Source organism: Ornithorhynchus anatinus, chromosome 20, assembly GCF_004115215.2.
Source record: "Ornithorhynchus anatinus isolate Pmale09 chromosome 20, mOrnAna1.pri.v4, whole genome shotgun sequence".
Lineage (NCBI taxonomy): Eukaryota > Metazoa > Chordata > Mammalia > Monotremata > Ornithorhynchidae > Ornithorhynchus > Ornithorhynchus anatinus.
In genome coordinates, this window is record NC_041747.1 from 8,623,749 (window position 1) to 8,635,949 (window position 12,201).

Below are 12,201 nucleotides of genomic sequence, written 5' to 3' on the forward strand. Positions count from 1 at the left end.
AGTTGTAGTGACAGTTCCCTAAATTTATGTCTTTTCTCAAATTATCCAAAGCTTGTGTATTGTTACTTGGCCTTCCGATTTTCTATGTGCCCCCTATTTTCAAACCTTTTCCCCCATCTGGTATCTTTACTTTTTTTTTTTGGACATCTGTTTACATTCTCTGTTGCTGCTTAATCTGCAAGTTTTTGCACCTCATACAAATAGAAGGGCTGGTTGCTCAATAAATAGGAGGAAGGAGTCTGTGGACACAACTTCCTGCCTTTAAAATGGCTCGATAAGAGATGCAACTGTGGCATTTCTAGGGAGAAAAATCTGTAGAGTTAACTTTTTCTGCCAATATTTAGCTATCCTCCAATTTAAGCAGTAATGCTGCTGGTTGTACTGTTATCTGTGTATGACCAAGAAACTGATATATAGCAGTCATTTCCACTTGTTGTACTCACAAAGATGGTCTTTTGGTTTGTAGAACTGGTTACTGTAGGCAGCTTAGCCTCTTCACTTCTCAGATTCACAATGCCATTGCTCTAAATGGAGATCACAGCAGGATGGACTATTTGCTGCTATTCTTTCCTGGAATTCCACAGCTTGAAGTATTCCACCCCTTTCTCCACAGCTTGAAACAGTCCATCCCTTCTGCCCATCTTACTGAAGATTGTGTTTCTCAGTCAACAGTCTATTCAGCAGCTGACTAGGAGAGTATCAATTTTTAGGTTTTATCTGACCAACCAATTTCCACCAGTAATTCATTTCTTTAAATGTTTTAAATGGTATCTGTTTAGTGCTTACTTTGTGCCAGGCACTGTACTAAGCACCAGGGATGGACACAAGATAAATCAGGTTGGACACAGCCCCTATCAATCAATGGTATTTATTGAGCACTTACTGTATGCAGAGTGCTGTACTAAGCACTTGAAAGGGTACACCTAAATAGGACTCACAGTCCTAATGCCCATTTTATAGGTGAGATAACTGAAGAACAGAGAAATGAAGTGACTTGCCCAGCAGACAAGTGGTGGAACAGGCACTGGAACTCAGGTCCTCTGATTCCCAGGCCCATGCTCTTTCTACTAGGTCACAGTGATGACCGAAAAAAATTTTTAAAAAAAGTTTTCCTTAACATTTTCACTGCTAAAATGGATAAATTTCCTACTCCATCCTAATTCTGCCAAAACAGATTTAAACATATCAATGGGCAAAATTTTGTCTTTAAATTGCATCTATTCTGTCACATGGCTGTGTTGTGGCAAACATTTTCAATTCTGAAAAGCTGATTTAGTTCCAAGAATTTGCCATTGGTGATTTTTGCCTTGCTATTAGACCATTGTGACATATGTGCATGAAGTCATTATAGGCTGAGAAGCTCAAACCTCACAGCTACATAACACTTTGCAAACCTTCCCCTCATAGCCATATAGATAACACTTTCCTTTAGCCAGCTTGTTAATCATTCCAATTTATTGGAAGCCCCTTGAGGGCAGGGAATGTCCTTATCTCACTACTGTTGCACTCTCCTAATTACTTAGTACAGTGCCTACCATGCAGTAGATACTTGATAAATGCTACTGTTGGATTCTAAGGATATACGACTTCGTATCTAGAGATCCACACACTGATCTGCATACTGCCTAGATAGCAAAATGCCATTTCAGCTTTTAGATCCGTATTGCCAGGAAAAATAGTCTCGGATCTGTAATATGAGCCTGATTCACTGACCCGTGACCTATGCAGTCAGGCTTATAACTAGCCTATCAAGCTGCTAACTCCAAAAGCTACCTTGTCTTTCAATAGTGACGGTCCTTTCAGCATATTCTCATTAGTTACTATTAGGTTGCTCGGAAGTTAGCCAACCGGGGAGAACAGTGAGGCACTTCTGAATGCTTCTCAAAAATCAGTGTGTTACTTTTCCTTTTGAAGACATTAACAATGAAGTTTTAGAAATTCTATTAAAATTTCTTCAGTGGTTTATAAATTGAGGAGAAAGCCACACAGACAACTAAGCACAGAACTTTATCGCCCTATCAGCAACTCTTCCCAAGGTGGGATTTGAGACCAAGTATGAAGCTGGGCTTCCTAGTCTCAAATCTGCTGGGTAGGAGGAGGGCCTGATCAAGCCTTGGTTGGGCCTCAGTTGTCAAAGGGTCAGGGTTTCTGCAAACTGCTGTGGCTCCAAGGCATCAGGAATATTCCCTGGAGCTACAACCTGAGGTATTCATGTAAGGTGAGGATCAAGGATAGGCCTAACTACCACCCAATTAGCATGGAATTGGAGTGATCTAGTACAGCTAATTGCCAAAAAAAGTTCCTGGAAGGGTTTAAAAGTCTATTTGAATATCTGCTTTGAACTCCATAAATGGAAGGCTCATAACTTTTCATCAAAAGAACTTTGGCTTTAAGAGGAGGCTGGGTACCTAAGTGAATCTCAGTCGGTTCTGTTATGGAATTTCCTATATTCCTCAAAGCGTTTTCAGGTCTTTAATGATGACAAAACTTTCAAAGGACAATCAATGCCATTTATGACAGAGGCAATGGATGCTTGGGAAGCAGTGTGGCTTAGTGGAAAGGGCCCGGGTTTAGGAGTCAGAGGTCATAGGTTCTAATCCCGGCTCCACGACTTGACATTTGCGTGACTTTGGGCAAGTCACTTCACTTCTCTGTGCCTCAGTTACCTCATCTGTAAAATGGGGATTAAGACTGTGAGCCCCATGTGGGACAATCTGATTTCCGTGCATCTACCCCAGCGTTTAGAACAATGCTTGGCACATAGTAAGCACTTAACAAATACCATCATCATTATTATTATTAGGAGAACTGTTTAATAATGGTCGCCCTGACGGCATAGTTGGGACATTCCCCATCACTATCCCTAATATTTCCCTTTAGCACCCCTAACTTCCCTCTAGTCACCCCCTACGACATCTTCTCCATCAACTGGTTTAAACCCTTCTTGAACTTACTTGATATTTTCTGTGTGCACAACTTCCAGTGGTTGCAATAAATCACTCAACCATACTGTAATGCCAAGATATGTTTGTTATATACAAACAATACTGCAAAAAAGATACACATGCCTGCATTTATCCATATGTGAACCCAGAAATTTACTCATCCCAAGCTGTTTAGTTTTTCTAATGGTTTTAAAACAAAGAAGCAAAACTTGAACAAGTATAACCCATTTTTCAAGAGGAGTTCACAACAATCTGAACACACATTGCATTTTCCCTTTATATCCCCAAGAGAAGGGATGAGAACTATTTCCATTTAACATGAAGAAACTGCAACACAAAGATGTTGCATGACTTGTCCATGGTAATAGATAGGTTAAAAGAAGTCAGAATTAGGACCTAACTTCTCTTAATAAACTTTTCTCTAGAGCAATGCTGCATAAGCTTCAGAATTAAAAAAAAATTCAAATATAAAGTGTGGCCTCTGAGGAGCAGTGTGGTCTAGTGGGAAGAAAAAAAAGCCCAGGAGTTAGTAGACCTGGATTCTAATCCTGACTCTGCTAATTGCTGGCTATGTGACCCATAGGAAAATCACTTAACTTCTCTGTGCTTGTTTCCTCATCTGTTCTTCCTCTTGAATCCCAAGTGGGACAGGGTCTGTGTCCAGCCTGTTTAACTTATATCTACTCCAGTGCTTAAAACAGTACTGGACATACAGTAAACTCTTAAATACCATAATAATGATAATAGTAATAGTAGTCAAATAGATACTACATGTTTACACATTTGAAAATATTACCCTCCAGTTATTGACCATTGTCTGATAAAACACAATACATCTGTCATTGTGCTTAACTCAAAGTTAAAATGTACTTTCAGAAAAAAGGGACCAAAAACATGTAGAGAAATCCACAAATCTTCTTAATCTTTAAGTAGCCAACAGTTGTAAGAGCAAACAAAGGAAAAGAAAAAACAAAGAACATAACCATTAATTTTAAATGAAATTACACATACTAATTACAGTTCTCAATTTGAAAGGCAAAAATGAAAGTTTTAAAGGCCTTATGAAAATAACTGAGTATTTCCGTCCTCATGGTTATCAAACAATACTAGTTCTTCATGAAAACTGATCTCTAGATCAATGGTTTCAAGCCTGAATAATTCATCTTTTATCACCAAAAATCACAAATACCAAGGATTGGCAAATGAATGGCTTAATGTTTAAAAAGGAGTGAGAAAGCTAAAAGATGTTCCCAGGACTTGTGGTATTGTGGCCACATACTTGTACTTTATAAAGGAGGAACCTCTGTATTGCCCAACTGCTTGTACACACATAAAACCAAACTCACCAAGAAATGGTGTTTACTGAATCAAGCTTCTATATGCATTTTTAGGGGTTTTGTGTTGGTTTTAGAATACTGTATTTTGTTAGGCAGACCCATTAGAAATTGGACGGTGGCACCAAAAAAATATGCATGGGGGAACAATAGGACTCTGACTGTAAACCCTGTGTGGGAAAGGGATTGGGTCCAACCTGATTATCTTGTATCTACCCCAAGGCTTAGTACAGTGCCTGACATATTGTGTTTAATGAGACGCAACACTACCTAATGGAAAGAGCACAGGCCTGTGAGTCACAGCCTGGGTTCTAATTCTGGCTCCACCACCTGTGATCCTTGGTCAAGTCACTTCACTTCTCTGTGCCTCAGTTACCTCATCTGAAAAATGGGGATTAAGACTATGAGCCCTATATGGGACAGGAACTGTGTCCAAGCACATTATTTTGTACCTCCCTCAGCACTTAGGGCAGTGGCTGACACATAGTAAGCATTTAACAAATATGACAATTATGAACCCCTTTTTTTAAAAAGAAAAAAAGGAAGTTTGGTGTAAGGGGTTAGAATGCACTCTCATTTCTCACTGAAATACAAATTCTCAAATTCTGAATTAGCTAAATAGCCAAGATCCTTTAAAACCAATCTCTAGGTACCAGTGGGGGATTTTACTGCATCATCCGTTACCCAAAACCTACTTCAGAGCACACCAATCTGGCAGTATTTCAGCAGGCGACCAGCAGGGGGCGAAGAGTGCAATCCTGGCAATTTGCCTGGAATTTTGGCACACCAAATCCGGCTTTTTTCCCTCAAAATCCTAACTAGGTGAGAAAAGGTGAGTCTCTGACATAGGTGTGATCCCTAATGGGCGCACAACTGGTGTGTTTAAGGGGCAGCACCTACATTAGGTACTTCTCTGGTTATACCTCCACCATCACGAATCAAGAAACTCTGATTTTAAAACAAGCTCTTACAAGGCAGATGGACAGCCAGGATCCCATTACCCGCTGAAGTGCCATTGTCTGATGCCCAAAAATGTATCGTTAGACACAGTCCCTGCCCACAAGGGGCTACACTAAGAGCTCAATAAATACCATTGATTGATTAGCTGTATAACATTAGGGATGACTGTCCGAGGCAGACTGATTTAACATTCTGGGGAAGTGGCCACCTACTACTCACCCCCAATATTAGCCTTTCCCTCCGCATCCCTCATCCCTAAACCCTGACATCAGCAGGTGTTTCAGACTGAATTTTACCTTTTTTCAACTGCTGTGGTCTCTCTTTACTCGTCACGGTACTTATTTGGGCATCAGGTAATCCTGAAGCAAGCTGAGAACATGGTAGGAGAGAAGCCCAGGACTGTCAGCACCACTGGGCAGGAGCTGTGTCAGTTTACTTGCTTTGATGTGTATATATCTATAATTCTGTTTATTTATATCGAAGTCTGTTTTCTTGTTTTGATGTCTTTCTCCCCCCCTTCTAGACTGTAAGCCTGGTGTGGGCAGGTATTGCCTCTCTTTATTGCTAAATTGTACTTTCCAAGCACTTAGTACAGTTCTCTGCACACAGTAAGTGCTCATTAAACACGACTGAATGAACAGGCATGCAAGATGGCAACTTCTTCAAAAAACACCTGCCTGACCTACCTGTCTCCCCCCTAGGCTGTTTGCTCATTGTGGGCAGGAAATGTGCCCGTTACATTGCTGTGTTGGACTGTCCCAAGCACTTAGTACAGTGCTCTGCACACAGTAAGTGCTCAGTAAATACCACTAATTGACTAAACTAGCTCAACCTAATACTGTTCAGCAAGACCAGCCAGAGTTGGGGACAAAAGAACTGATATATTTGCCAGAATGTAAATTGGCTAATTACTCGGATAACTTTGGTGCCATTAGAACACATTCATTTACCAGGTTCTCCAAAGGTAGGTATGAAGCTTCCATTAATATTTCATGGAAATTGGATATACATTGCAGAAAAAGTCTCAAAATACACATTTACCCCAAACAATAGCCTAGCTTCTAAGGCCAATTACAGTTTCTATAAAAAGTAGCCACAGCAGGGTTCTGAGTTATATATGCTTTACGTAGTAAAATGTTGTACTCATATTTATAACTGACCAGTAAAACCTTGATCTTAAAAGCCCAGCAGAGTTCTATATTTTAATCAGTTAATTACTTAATTGCTGTGGTTGGATGGAAAGTCATAACACAGTGCTGCAAAGAAACAGACAAAATTAAGGATAAAAGATAAAAATATGGTTAAAACTGAAATGGGTTGACAAGTAAAATACTTACCTCGTTCATATTTAAAAGTGCCATTCAACCTATTTTTATACTGAGATAATACTTGGGGGAAATATTTTAAACCAAATATAATTCTTCCATTAAGGTGGCATAACTCATAATGAGTAGATGAACCCAGAAGGATTATGCTCTTTACACGCAGACACCCGAAAGACAATCCATACATCTTGATCATTATCTTAGTATTTCAAAGGACCACCACGGCATGGTTCTCATCTTTATGACCAAATCGTTTGTCAACTTGCCATTCACTCACCCTCCTCCACCTTTTAAAATAAGTGTCCCCAGTCCAACGGTGCGGGTTGGCGCCCTGAAACTGACCTCTGGTCCCAACAGGTGGCAAGTGAGCCCGGCGGAGATTGATGGGGATGAGCAGACAGGGAGGGATGGATGGATGCGTTTTTCGGGCCCCACGATGCAATTAGAAGTTTCTTTCGGCAGGGCTTTGAGCTCGACCTGCTGCCAAGTTTCCAACAGAACCAAATACTGCCCCGTCCTCCCTTCCTTCCCCTCCTCCCTCCAGAGCTGGAAAACAATGTCTGGGTGGGTAGGGAGACGGGGAGGGGCGGCCAGGGAAGGGGAAAAGGTGAGTGAGGAGGAGAAGGTGGAAGGGGGGGGAGGAGAAGGTGGAAGGGGGCGAAGGAAAGGTGGAAGGGGAAGGGGCAAGAGATGGGGGAAGGGACAGGTGGGAGGGGGAGAGGGGACAGGTGGGAGGGGGAGAGGGGACAGGTGGGAGGGGGAGAAGGGACTGGTGGGAGGGGAAAAGAAAAGAGGTGCAAGGGGAAAAGAGGTGCAAGGGGAAAAGAGGTGCAAGGGGAAAAGAGGTGCAAGGGGAGAAGGAAAAGGTGGAAGAAAAGGGGAGGAGTGATGGAGAAGAAAAAGGAGGAGAGATGGAGAAGAAATGAAAGAGAGATGGAGGAGCAGAGATGGAGGAGAGGAGGTGGGGGCGATGGAGAAGGGGCCTGGATCCCCGGGTGTCGGCAGAAAATACGTTAACGGCCCTCGCCCCTTGCCTTCCCCGCCCCGGGGCCGGCGTGTGGGCGGCGGGCGGGGAGCGAGGACTCCCTGACCGCTGCCTCCGGCCTCCCCCCGGGGCCGAGCCCCTGTCGCTCCGTCCGGATGGCAGACAGGACCGACCGGGGCGCCTCCGCCTCCGGGGGTTCCCGCTCTGGGCCCCGCAGCCGCTCTCACCTTCCACCCCGCGTCGCCTCGGGGAGAGGAAGGCGGCGGCGGCTCCACCGGCCCTGGCTCCGTCTTCGTCTCCTCCTCAGCCCCTCTTCCCCCCCACCCTCCTCTGATGGCGACGGGAGGCCCTGCTGGGTTTCCGCCGCCGCTTCCCCTCAGTGACGCCGCCGCCGCCGCCTCAGCCTCGCTCGTCGCCCCGTCGCCGGGTCGCTCCCTCTTTCTGTTTCACTGGAGGGCCGCCCGCTACCGCCATGTTTACTAGAAATCGTGAAGGGAGGAGGGGCCGGCAGCGGCGGGGCCGCAGTGCGCCTGCGCGGAGACAGGGCCGCCGGCCCGCCGGTCGACCAGCCCTCCCACCTGCGCCTAAGCGGCTCCCTCCCTCACAGGCCTGCAAATGGCTGGTCCTACGCCGCCCTCAAAAGCATTTGCCATCATCCCTACCTGAGTTGAACTCCCCCTTCGTTTTGGGTTTCTGTCTTTTACCTTCTGCCTCAGAAAAGAACAAACGCGACCCAAGGAAAAATGGCAGGTGGCCTCCCGAAGATTCCCAAGTGACAGAAGAAGCAGACCCAAGGGATGGCGTGGGGCACTTGGCCACACTAAGACCCTTCCCACCCCGATGGGGGGTGTTTGGTGTTTTGGTGAAGGGGAGGTTGGGGTGTGTGAATTGTCTTAAAGCCCCCTTCCTTAGCTTCTCCACCACTCCAGAGGGACCTGGGCTCTGGTGGGTTTAAACCCCTCCCCACCCAGACACCGACCTAGAACAGAAAATATGTTTAGGGAATGGCATTTTGAAAAATCAGAGGCAAGATGGTGTCTGCAGGAGCTAAGACTGGAGGTGTGAAATCTTTAGCTGCTCCACCACTCCAAGAGGAACCTGGGCTCCAGTGGGTTTATCAACCCCCTCTTCTCGAGGCACTGACCTAGAACAGGAAATATGTTTGGGGAATGGCATTTTGAAAAATCAAAGGCAAGATGGTACCTGCAGAAGCTAAGGCTGGAGGCGTGAAATCCGAGACTCCCTTACTCAGGGACTTGTTGGGGGGTAGCATCTCCTCCTTGCCCCACCAGCTAATGGTGGGGTGAAAACCTGGTCCAGAAGAAGCAGATTGAGCAGGAGTTTCTGAAACAATATTAAAACTTTGTCTGAGTCCTTGAACCCCTGCCCCGAGTCACGGAAAGACAGAGGACTAAACCCTACCTCAGCGATATACTGAATTTCAAAGTAAGTCCTAAAAATATTTTAAAATTACAATAATCGACAATTTCATAATTTTGAACATTTTATTAGATTTTAGCTCCCCCCCCCCAATGTGACAGGAACTGTGTTTAGTGAATAATAACGATGCTATTTGTTAAGCTCTTACTGTGTGCCAAGCACTATTCTAAATGCTGGAGTACATACAAGATAACCAGATTGTCCCATGTGATTCTCACAGTCTTAATCCCCAGTTTACAGATAAGGTAACTGAGCACAGAGAAGCTAAGTGACTTGCCCAAGGTCACACAGCTAAGTGACAGAGCTAGGATAAGAACCCACCACCTCTGACTCCCAAACCCATGCTCTTTCCACTAAGCCACACTGCTTTCCACCTGTGTATTGTTTCCCAGTCAGTAATATTTATTGAACAGTTACTGTGTGCTGAGCACTGTACTAAGCACTTGGGAGAGTACATTATAACAGAATAGGTAGTCATGTTCCCTACCAAAACAAGTTCACAGTGTAGATGGATATACAATTTACATGTCTACCAACTCTATTATACTTTACTTTCCCAAGAGCTTAGTAGAGTGCTCTGCACATAGTAAGCACGCAATAAATACCTTTGATGGTGATATAAATCCCAGCACTTAGTAGTGTTGTGTACAGTAAGCATTCAACACATACTCTTTACCATTACTACTATCGTTACCTAATAAAGGTAACGATAGTAAGATTAGTGTCTGGGGCAGAAAAATAATCAATCTAATCCTATGTTCAAGGTAGGGTGATAATCTCCATTCCCAACAGTATGCCCCTGCAGCCTGATTGATTCAATGCTGCCATTTTGGGGAATAGCAATTAATGATACTTATTGAACACTTACTTTGTGCACAACATTGTGCTGATCTCTTAGGGAAAGTGCAAACACAACAAAGATGGTAAATGTGATTCCTGCCCATAATGAGCTTACAATCAGCAAGGGGAGATGGATATTAAAATAGATTTGGAATAAGTGAAATAGTGGAGTATAATAATATTTACTTAAGTTCTGTGGGCTGGGTTGAGTTTCAAAGTGCTTAAGAGATAGATGCAGCTCTGTTAAAATTAGGCAAAGCTTTGGTGGTCTCTGACACTGACTTACTTTGTGACATGAGTTATTTTGCATCTGTGTTCCTCAGTTTCATTTACTGAGCTTTCAATAGGAGAAATAGTATTTATTTAGTGCCTCCTGCATGCAAAGCACTGTATTAAGTCCAAAGAGTACGCAGGTGAGATCTAGATAAGGTCCTGGCCCCCAAGGACCTCACAGTAAAATGGGGACCCATTGGTGACAGACACATAAGGGAAGATAAAACAAAGGGACAGTGATAATAAGCCTATTATGTTTGACTTCTTCAACTCTCAACAAGTTTGTATTTATCATGCATTCCATCTGAACAGGCTCCACAAAATCTAGGCTTTCCAATGCATCTTGAGCATGTCTTACAAAGCCTTTGCAAACTTCCCTAACTCACTTTCCTTACTCTCTTAATCATTTCCACCAATGAGGGGCAGCAGTGTGAAATTGGCCAACACTGGGTTTGTCTTTGTGAAGTCCCTTGGAACCGTTGAGTTAGCTGAGTAGTGAAGGTGAGTTGGACGGATAGGAGTAAAAGTGGGATGCCAAATTTACCATCTCCCTGCTCCCCATATTTCTCCTGTTGTTCATAACTTCCTTTTCCACACCGGAAAAAAACAGTTTTGGGGGAACAGACAGCTCACAGAGTTCTAGCCTATTAAATAGGAGCTGTGCCACAGAGATCTCTCTAATTGTGGGGATTGCATTATTGTAGAACCTCAATCAGTCAGTGGTATTTACCGAACTATTTGGAGAACACTGTGCTTGGTAGAGTGCAATATAGCAGAGTTAACAGATGCATATTAAGACCTGCTTGAATTAATCAGAATTAACAAAGATACCTCCATGACTGATATTTTTCTAACCAAATTCTTATATTAGGTGCAGTGCGTTTGAAGTGCTTTTCACTCATTGATATTTTACCGTATTAAGCACTAGGAAATTGTAACAGGAAGCCTGGGTAGCAAAACAGTGTCATGACTTGTCCGAAAACTTGCGCATGTACGCATCTGTTTCTTCCTGTCCTGAATGGACTTACACCATCTTTTGGATTGTGTCATACCAAAACAGAAGTCATGCGTTTGTGTTGTGGGAAGAACATTTTGTAATTCTTCCCTCTGGTTGTATATCAATCACGTAATATAAGCACGTGTCTGTAGCAGAACTGGCTCTACTTACCATCCACCTATTGTAAAGGGCTATTGTGCTTTGTGAAAAGATATTTTTAAAGAACTTTGATCTCTTTGTATGAAAGTTGCTTCATTTAAAGTTAAATAATGATTCCATCCTAAATGTTGCATTGTTGTACTTTCTGAAAAAGATGAATTAAGTTCTGATATAAGGAAAAAGAGACATTATGTTGGTCCAAAGCACGAGGACAGAGTTAATAATCAAGGTTTTCAAAGGATATAGTCAGGCACTTCGCAAGTGTTTGTAAACAGCCCACAGAATGCAGAACACTGTTAACACTGTTAACTTTTTTAAAAATCTTTTTTGGAATTCCCCTTTTTGTCACAACTTCATGTTCCAAATAAAGTCAGAAATTGTCAAATAAAGTAATGCTGTAAAGAGACACAGCATTTACCCTAGGGGTGGGAGAGACCCCCCCCCGCCCCCTCCCCTTCCCCCCAGCTACTGGCCCAAGTATTCCTTAATGAGAATTATTTTATGATATGACACAATTTAAAGAACATATAGCTGACAGATTATCTGAATGTTCTCTGGCTTGGATAAATAAGGTTCACAAATCTGCCTTTCGGGCTGTCAACTTCTCTTTGATGTTTTGTATAGCTCTAGAAGTCAATGATAGCAGCTGTGGGAGTAGAACACATCAGGATCATTATCCAGCACAGTCAGATGACATGTGAATCAATTTTAAGGACAGAAGACAAGAAGATAGTCATCTGTGAGGATAATGATATGGCAGATGGCTTAGACGTTGAAATAAACTATGCCAAAGCCACCTGAATCTCTCTCAAAGAGTAGGAGTCTGAATTTCATAGCGATGCCTTAGCCAGAGGTGAGCCAGGAAAAATAGAACAGAATTTTCAGAATTGCAAAAGTTGAAAATGAATTGCAGATAATCAAAGTACTTGGCCCTGTTTTCTCT

At 43.1% G+C, this 12,201-nt stretch overlaps 1 protein-coding gene across 1 annotated transcript in view; it reads right to left on the bottom strand.

Annotated features, from left to right (window-relative positions):
* The window catches only part of FNDC3A (fibronectin type III domain containing 3A), a 109,181-nt gene extending 102,117 nt beyond the window's left edge, over window positions 1–7,064 (bottom strand). The window contains 1 exon segment of the mRNA XM_016227645.3: window positions 6,907–7,064. The gene's annotated coding sequence lies outside the window, so the exon portion shown is untranslated.
* Between the last annotated feature and the right edge of the window lie 5,137 nt (window positions 7,065–12,201).